Source organism: Heterocephalus glaber, unplaced genomic scaffold (assembly GCF_053883595.1).
Source record: "Heterocephalus glaber isolate CG9 unplaced genomic scaffold, H.glaber_assembly_v1.0 deba00001826, whole genome shotgun sequence".
NCBI lineage: Eukaryota > Metazoa > Chordata > Mammalia > Rodentia > Bathyergidae > Heterocephalus > Heterocephalus glaber.
The window spans coordinates 201,919-211,145 of record NW_028258489.1 but is presented as its reverse complement, the minus strand read 5'-3'; the positions used below and the strand labels follow the sequence as shown (position 1 = coordinate 211,145).

Below are 9,227 nucleotides of genomic sequence, written 5' to 3'. Positions count from 1 at the left end.
AAATAGCCCTTGGCAAGGCAGGCAGGACAGCAAGCAGCAAGCCTCCCTTTCCGTTTATCCCATCCAGGCTATAAGGCCCCTGGTTGGTGCTACCCATACCCAGGGTGGGCCTTCCATTATCTACACGCACAACTATGCCAAACCAATCGGTGGACTAATCCAGTTGTCACACACCATTAATCCATATACATTCCATACCCATCATCCAGCTACCTCCTAAAAGCCTCACCTATGAGTGCATGAAGCTTTAGGGGGACATCCTAGATACAAACCATAGCACTCCCTTATCAAACTATAAGAACAACAGAAGTTCCCAGTTATCAATTTCTGTAGTGCATCCTTCAGTGATTCCTCCCTTCCCTGTTTCTTATTTCTACTTGTTTCCCTCCTCTGGCTTACTCTACCAAAACTAGAGGCCAGCCTTTCTGCTCTTCCTCAAACACACCAAGCACAATCACCCCTTGGAGCCTTGACACTTGCTCTCGTTAAATCTGTTTCTTCCCAGACATATTCATTTGTATCATTCTTTTGCTTTGTCAAGCTTTGTGCTCAAATGTCTGTCATCGTCTCAGAGGCACTGTTTGGCTGTCCTCATAAAGGAGTGTACTATTCCCAGCTGGGTGTAGTGGTGCAACACTGTAATTCTACCTTTGGGATACTGAGGCAAGAAGATGGCAAGTTCAAGTCCTGCACGGGCAACTTTGCAACTTAGTGACACTGTGTCTTTAAAAATAAAAAAGGGCTGGAGATGTAGCTCAAAGTGAAGGCCTGGGTTTAGTCTTCAGCAAGGGAAAAAAGAGGAGCACTATTCCCCTTCACCTTCTATTTCACGTGTCTGTGCAGCAACTCCTCCTTTCCTCTGACATGGTGTTCAAGTTAGTACATCCTTCTCCACTACATCAGTTCTCAGGACAGACTGAGTTTTATTTGCTGCTACATCCACCAGGCCTCAAATGGCAAGCTAGAGACATTCAAATACTTGTCAAATAAAACTTACACTAACTATACACAAGGCCCTGGATTCATTCTATCTGTCCATCAGTCCATCCATCACAACTGTTTTAGAAGGCAAGATGTTCTAGTTAACATCAAAATGTCCCAAAGTTTGTGCTATTGGGAGTTTTTCTACCCTGCATCTCAAATTCTCCTCCCCCCACCTACAAAATTTAATACTTTCTTTGATCATCACTATCTATAAAGAATTGGCTAATCCAAAATGAATTATTCTTTGATTTTCCTAAACTATTTAACTGTATTCATAAACTAAAAGATTAGACAGCCATCTACATTTTGCTAGCTACCAGAAAATTTCATTTTGTTTCTGACATTCTCTAAACATTAGGGTATATATTTTGGGTGGCAAAATCTCAAATCATAATCTGTTCTTTTTCTGTCTCCATCAACATGCTCCCCCAAATCTTTACTTCAAACAAAACTGTTAATGCCATCAGGGATTTAGCTCAGTGGGCCACTGCCTGCCTCGAAAGTGCAAGGTCCCAACTTTGATCCCCAGTACCAAAAAAAAAAAAAGAAAGAGAGAGAAAACTGTTAATGAAAATCTCTAAGTTCTCAACAACCTTGTCCCATAGCAAGATAGGAAAAGGTACTTCAAAAATCTAACAACAGAAATGAAAAATCACTTTTTACTTTTGCCTCTAGTCCTCCAGAGAAGAGAGGAGAGGCAGAAAGGAATGAGCCTTAACAGGAAGCTACTTAAGTATCCACAGAGAGAGGTAAAGCCCAACTGATTCTTTCTGGAGTCTTTGCAATGTAACACAACGCCAACCCAAGGGCTTTCCTTTCTCTACAATGCACCTGAGCTGTGCCTTGTATGAGCTGCAGGTGTTCAGACACCCCAGGAACAGGTCATGCTGTCAAGTCTACAGAAAGGTATCTGGATTATTTGTTTTAGGTCTTCCTGAAAGCAATGGCTGGCATCCTGTCCTACTTCAAGAAGAAGCTGGTTTCTTGTTACCATGACGATGAGCACCCTACGAACAGAGATAATTTGCTACTTTACATCAAATTCAAAGGATTTTACAGCTTTGTTTTCATCAGAAATGAGATGGGAGGGGCAACAGAAATAATATGGACTATTTATAGATATTTATAAACATACAAAGGAATATGCTTCTGGGCTTTAAATAACAATATTTTAAATTTTTTACATTAGAGGAAAACACAACAGGAGAAAGAGCGCTAAAGAAAACAAATGTGTTGGCCTACATTCTAACACATATAACTCTAGCCCATCACAGAGCCCAGCATTACAGCTTTTCCAGAACAGAAGTTTCAGACTGGTCAAAAATGTACAAAACATATTAGGAAATCTAGAAGGTTCCTGTGTAATAAAAATTCATCAAAGTAATTAGGAACCAATAAAAGCAAAAGATAACACACAGGGTGCCGGGGACTTAGCTCAGCGGTGCTGCGGCTGCCTTGCAAGCACAAGGTCCCAAGTTCGATTTCCAGTACAATGAAGAAAAAAAAAGTAACACATAGGATGATGATGCTAAAATGTAACATTTTAAAGCCCTATTTCACCCAGGCATGGCAGCTCAGACCTGTAATCTCAGCACTTGGGAGCCTGAGCCAGAAGGATCATGAATTTAAGGCCAGCCTGAGTACAAAGGAAGAACCTGTCTCCAATGAAACAACACACACACACACACATACCCCATACCTGAAGTTCTTAAAACAGAAACCGTAGGGGCCGGGGATTTAGCTTGGTGGTTTTGGCACCTGCCTCACAAGTACAAGGTCCTGAGTTTGATCCCTGGTACCAAAAAAAAAAAAAGCTAGAAAACAGAAACCATAGTATCTGGTTCTGCTGCAGAGGGAACGTGTGCGCCCATTTCCCAACTCCAGCAGCTCTCGTGCGGAACCCTAGCCCTAACATGATGGTTGTAGATGTGGACCTTTGGGGGACGGTTCTGTGGTAAGGTCAGAGCCATCATGACGGGGGCTAGTGCAGAGCCCTTCCTTCTCCGCTTCTGATTAAGACAGGCATTGCAGCACCAGGAAGTAGCTCTTACCAAATTCCCAATCTGCTGGCACCTTGGTCGGGGACTTCACACCCACTGAAACTTTGAGGGATAAATTTCTGTTGTTTATATGCCACCTGTTTATGGTATTCTGTCAAAGGCAGACCTCTAAGGGCTTCATCACCTCCTTCTGTCCTTCTCTCCCTCCCCCTCAGTACTGGGGAATCAAATCAGGGGCACTCCATCACTGAGCTACATCCTCAACTCTTTTTATTTTGAAACAGGAATTCTCTAAGTCTCCAGGCTGGCCTCAAACCATAACACACACACCCCCCCCCCCCACACACACACCCCCACACCCCCACACCCACACACACACAAAAGTTTAGGGCCGGGGATTTAGCTCAGTGGTTCTGCCGCCTGCCTCGCAAGCACAAGGTCCCAAGTTCAATCCCTGTTACCAAAAAAAAAAAAAAAAAGTTTAAAAAAGCAAACAGAAAGAGACACATCAGTCATTACTTCCAAACTATATATTATCAAAAATTTTCCAGTTAAATCATCAAAATGAAGATCATTAGAGCTACTATAACTTCAACAAACTTACAATAAACACTTGTACATAAAAACTTACAGCAGCACAATTCAGAATAGCCAAAAGGTGGAAACAGCAGTGTGCACACCTGTAATCCCAGCACTCTGGGAGGCTGAGGAAGGACAATCAAAAGTTTAAGCCCAGATTGGATAAATTAGTGATTTGGCAGCACTCTGACTTAAAGTTCTAAAAAGAAAACTTTAAAAAGAGGCTGAATACCTATAGGAATACCTATAAACCAATGTTTACTGCAATCAATAGTCAAGCTATGGAACTAGCCTAGATGCTCACGAACAGAACAACAAAATTTTGTCATTCACAGGTAGGAAAATGATGGAACTGGATGGAGATCATGATGTTGAATGAAATAAGCCAGACTGAAAGGACAAATAGTACGTGGGAGGCTGAAGCAGAAGGACTGCCATGAGCTCGGGGCCAGCCTGAGCTACAAAGTGAGTTCAAGGCCAACCTGAATCGCATAGTGAGACCCTGTCTCAAAAAAAAGAAAGAAAAATAAAGGGTGGAGCAGTGAGTGCCAGCAACTGTTTCTCCAGGACTAAATGCCTAGTCTGGAAAACAACAGCTTGGGGAGGAACCTAAGGGAGTGGAGGGCTCACTGGAACTGACAGAGGATAAGAAAACCAGATTAAGTGCTACGGAAGAAACAGCTCACCGCTGCAGACCAGAGAGCACACAGTGCAGTGGCAGTGTAGCTACCCAGTGGGAGGCATGAAAATAACTTTTCTGCTGACGGAGAAATGGAGAACTGAACTTGACTGGGAGAATATTATGCAGCTGGAGGCAGCAGTGAGAACACAAGCCAAGCTATCCCGACTGATTCCCCAGAGTCAAATGAATAAACCTGACTGAGGACAACTGAATGCTAGTGAACTCATCTGCCAAACCATTGCACCCAGGGAGAAGAGAAGGACAGCATACGTTCCTAGCCCAAGAACTAAGGCTCAATCAGACTCACCAAGAATGCCTGCAACCTGGCAGAAATAGGCCTGGAGTCTGAGTTAACCCCAGCTTTGCAACAGAGTGACCACTGGACTAATTGGGGGGTGATCACTTAAGACTCCTTAGCAAACAAATGACTTGGGAATCACATATGCAATAGGTCACTGGAATATCTAATCAATGTTCCCTGTGGACATTTTACTAATTTTACATTTTTGTATGTTTCTTGAGTTATTTAGTATCTTCTTTTATGGTTTTATGTGTGTCTTAAGTTGTTACTCTTGTAGAATTGTGCTCCCACTGGCTCAGACTTAATAGAAGTCTAGGTTCTCTCCCCTACCTAGAGAACAGACAGAGAGGGAAGAGTAATGGCAAGAACTATCACACAGAAATGGTGTAAGACTGAAACTGTGGATACTGTTTTAAAGTAAAGTATTATTGTGGCAAAACACAGGGACAGAGAGGAAATCACTTAAACAATTTAAGTAGCAAATACTAGAACCAGACACACAAAGCTGAAAATTACTCATGGGGAGAGAACATCCTACTAAAAGCTTCATAAAACCATATTCTCTCCTCACTTCTCTAGTTCCCAACTGGCAGTAACCCCCCAAAAAGGGAAGCGAAAAGAGGGGAACTCATATAATGAAAAAAAGAGATCTATAAATATAAACAAATAAACACAGCTTCAAGTGTGAAAATGGGGAAACAAAAAAATAGAAGATCTCTGAACTCCCCCAACTCTACTAAGGCAGAGCAAGGGGCCATAAACAGATACCAGGAAGCAGAAAATCTATGAAAAGTTCTTAGAAGGGATGAAGAAAATAGAGGAGTTTAAAGAAGAAATGAACCAAAAGTTTTACAGCAATGAAAATATGCCTACAGTCAATTTCAGGGAAATAGGTAAAAACTGGACAAGCTAACCAAAGTACTTCAAAATGAGATTCATCAAGGATATGGAATCTTCTAAAAGATGTCAGACAGAAATACTCGAAATAAAAAACAGTATAGAATTCACACATTACAGAAACAACCAATGTGTCAATATCAGAGTATCTGATACTGAGAATAAAACAGTGGATTACCATAAAGAGCTCAAAGAAGCCAAAAAGAAAATAAGATAACAAGAGAAGACTACCAGCAACTACTTGATGACAACTAAGGCTAATTGGGAGTTAGAGAAAAGCTTAAAGACAACACAGATAGGTTATGCTTATAGAAATAAAAGAAAATTTCCCAAATATAAGAAAAGATTATAAAGTACAATTAAGCAATGTTTACAGAACAAGAAACAATTACGATGAAAGGAGTTTACCAACGTATATCCTCATTAAATTATCAGATATACAGCAAAAAACAGAATTTCAAAGGCAGCCAGAGAAAAACAATCCCATATAAAGGTAAATCAATTACAATCACAGCAGACAGCAGCGTAAACCCTGACGGCCAGAAGACCTTGGAGCAAAGTATTTCAAGCCCTAAAAGCAAATAACTTCCAATCCAGATTAATTTATCCAGCAAAGCTATCCTTCAAAACAGATGGAAAAATAAGGTATTTCCGTGAAAAAGATCAGCTTGGAAGATTTATGAATGCTAAACCAGCTCCAGAGAAAATAAGAATATTCTTGATAGAAACATAGGATTGGACACACCTAAAAACATAAGAGGAAACTAGTGAGGTCAGTGGGTAAACAACCAAAAAAATCAGAAAAAGTAAAACAAATGACAAACCAACAGATAAGGAAGCCAATGATAGTAAATAACCAACACATCTAAGTAATACCTCTCAATGTTTTTTTTTTTTTGGTGCTGGAGATCAAACTCAGGACCTTGCCCTTGCCAGGCAGGCACGGCACCTCTTGAGCTACACATCCACAGCATATGTTTCAATATTAATGGCCTCAACTCTCCAATCAATCTGACAGACTGTACTCTCAAAAGCCAGAATCCAACAATCTGCTGCATTCAAGAAACCCATTTAATCCAAAAAGATATTCACAGACTTAAAATTAAAGGATGGAAAACAACATTTCATACAGGACCCAGAAAATAAGTAGGGGTTGAAATTCTAGTATCACACATGGTAAACTTCAAGTTAAAACAGATTAAAAGCGACAAAGAAGGTCACTACATACTAGTTAAGGGAACAATTCAACAAGAAGAGATAACATTCATAAATATATGCATTCAATACTGGAGCACCTACTTTCATAAACCAAAAACTGCTGAATTAAAAGCACAATCTTAGTAGAGGATTTTTAACACCGCACTTGTGCAAAGACACAGATCAACTAAATAAAAAACCAATAAAAATATTTCAGAGCCGAACCACACCCTTGAACATTTGGACTTGGTGGATATATAGAGTATTCCACCCCACCCCCCACAACAGAGTATACATTCTTTTCAGCACCATGTTGTACTTTTTCCAAAAGAGAACACATACTAGCTCACAAAACCTGCTTAAGTAAATATAAAACAATTGAAACTACCCCTTGCATTACCATCAGACCACTGTGTAGTGAAAACAGAAATCAACAGAACAAAATTTAGAAAAGTCAAAAGCTCCTGGAAAATTAATAACACACTCCTAAACAACCAATGGGTCACAGAAGAAATAAAAGAACTTAAAAAATTTCTGGAAGTTAATGACAACAACTGTACAACTCAAAGAAAAGTTGCTGAAAGCAGTTCTAATTGGAAAATTCATTACATTCACATTAAGGAAACAGCAAGCTCAAATAAATAAGCTTATAAGAAATCTTAAAATACTTGAGAAACAAGAAACCAGCCCCAAATCAAAACCTAGGAGGGAAATTATAAAGAGCTGAAATTAATGGAATTGAGACTAAAAAAGTATAAAACCAAACTATAAAGTGAAGAGCTGGTTCTGCGCAAAAGAATATATGAAATAAACCCTTAGCAAGACTAAGAAAGAGAAGAGATTCATATAAATGCAATTAGAAATGACAAAGGTGAAATCACAATGATGTCAAAATCCAGAAAATAGTTATAACTATTATGAAAAATTACATTCCAATAAATTAGAATATACTGAAGAAATGGATAGATTTCTAGACATACACAAACTACCAAAACTAACCCAAGAAGACATAAATACAATTAACAACCCAATTAAAAGCAAGGAAATCAACTCAGTAACAATCTACCAACTTTTAGCTTTTTAAGAAAGCCTAGGACCTGAAGGATTCACAGCAGAATTCTACAAAACCTTTAAGGATGTTATATTACCAATACTCCTCAAGCTTTCCAAAGAAATTGTAAGGGATGGAGTGCTCCCAAACTCATTTATGTAAGCCAGTATCACCCAGATCCCAATTATTAGCTAAAGACCCAAATGAAAAAGAGAACTATAGGACAGTCTCCTTAATGAACATAGATGCAAATATTCTCAACAAGATATTGGCAAATAAAGTGCAGCATATTACCAGAAAGCCAATATACCATGATCAAGTAAGTTTCATCCCAGAGATGCAAGGATGGTTCAATAACATAAGAGTATAAATCTAATATATCACATAAACAGTAGCAAGGTCAAAAGCCATATGATCATATCAATAAAGGCAGAAAAGGCTTTTGACAAAATTCAACACTCCTTCAATGATAAAAACCCTGAATAAAACAGGTATAGAAAGACCATACCTGAATATGACAAAGGCTATCTATGACAAATCAATAGCTAGCATCATACTAAATGGGGAAAGACTAAAAGCACTCCTCCTAAGATCAGGAACAAGACAAGGATGTCCACAATCACCTTTTCTATTCAACATAGTACTAGAAACATTAGCCAGAGCAATTAGGCAAGAGGAAGAAATGAAAAGTATACAGGTAGGAAAGGAAGAACTCAAATTATCACTATTTGCAGATGACATGGTACTCTACATGGAAGACCCAAAAAACTTCACCAAAAAACTCTTAGAATAACCAACTTCATTAAAGTAGCAGGATACAATATCAACACACAAAAATAATTAGCATTTGTGTATACTAACAATGAATGGGATGAGAGAGAAATTATGAAATCAATACTATTCAAAGCTGCTCCAAGAAAAATGAAATACTTAGGAATTAACATAACTAAAGAAGTGAAAGACCTCTACAACGAAAACTACAGTACTCTGAAAAAAAGACTGAAAAGGACATTAGAAAATGGAAAGATGTCCCTTGTTCCTAGTTAGGCAGAATCAATATTGTCAAAATGGCCATACTTCTGAAACTGTTATACGGATTCAATGCAGTCTCAATCAAAATAACAACACCATACTTTACAGATCTAGAGAAAACAATCCTAAAATTTATATGGAACCAGAAGAAACCCCAAATAGTGAAAGTAATTCTTGGCAATAAGAGTACATACAGCAGGTGGCATAGCAATACCAGACTTCAAACTGCACTATAAAGAAATAGTTATAAAAATGGCATGGTACTGGAACAAAAACAGGTATGTGGAACAATGGAACAGAACCGAGGATACAGAAACCTCCCGAGATGTATTCAGCTATGTGATTTTTGACAAAGGTCCAAAAGCATATGTTGGAGGAAAGATACCCTACTGAGCAAGTGGTGCTGGGAAAACTGGTTATCGGTTTGTAGAATGAAACTGGGTCTTCATCTTTCACCATATACTAAATTTAAATCAAAATGGATCAAAGATCTAAACATTAAAA

General features: G+C 38.8%; 1 protein-coding gene across 4 annotated transcripts in view; it reads right to left on the bottom strand.

Annotated features, from left to right (window-relative positions):
• Fbxo34 (F-box protein 34) overlaps nt 1-9,227 on the bottom strand; it is a 90,084-nt gene that overhangs the window by 29,707 nt on the left and 51,150 nt on the right. The window lies entirely within an intron of this gene.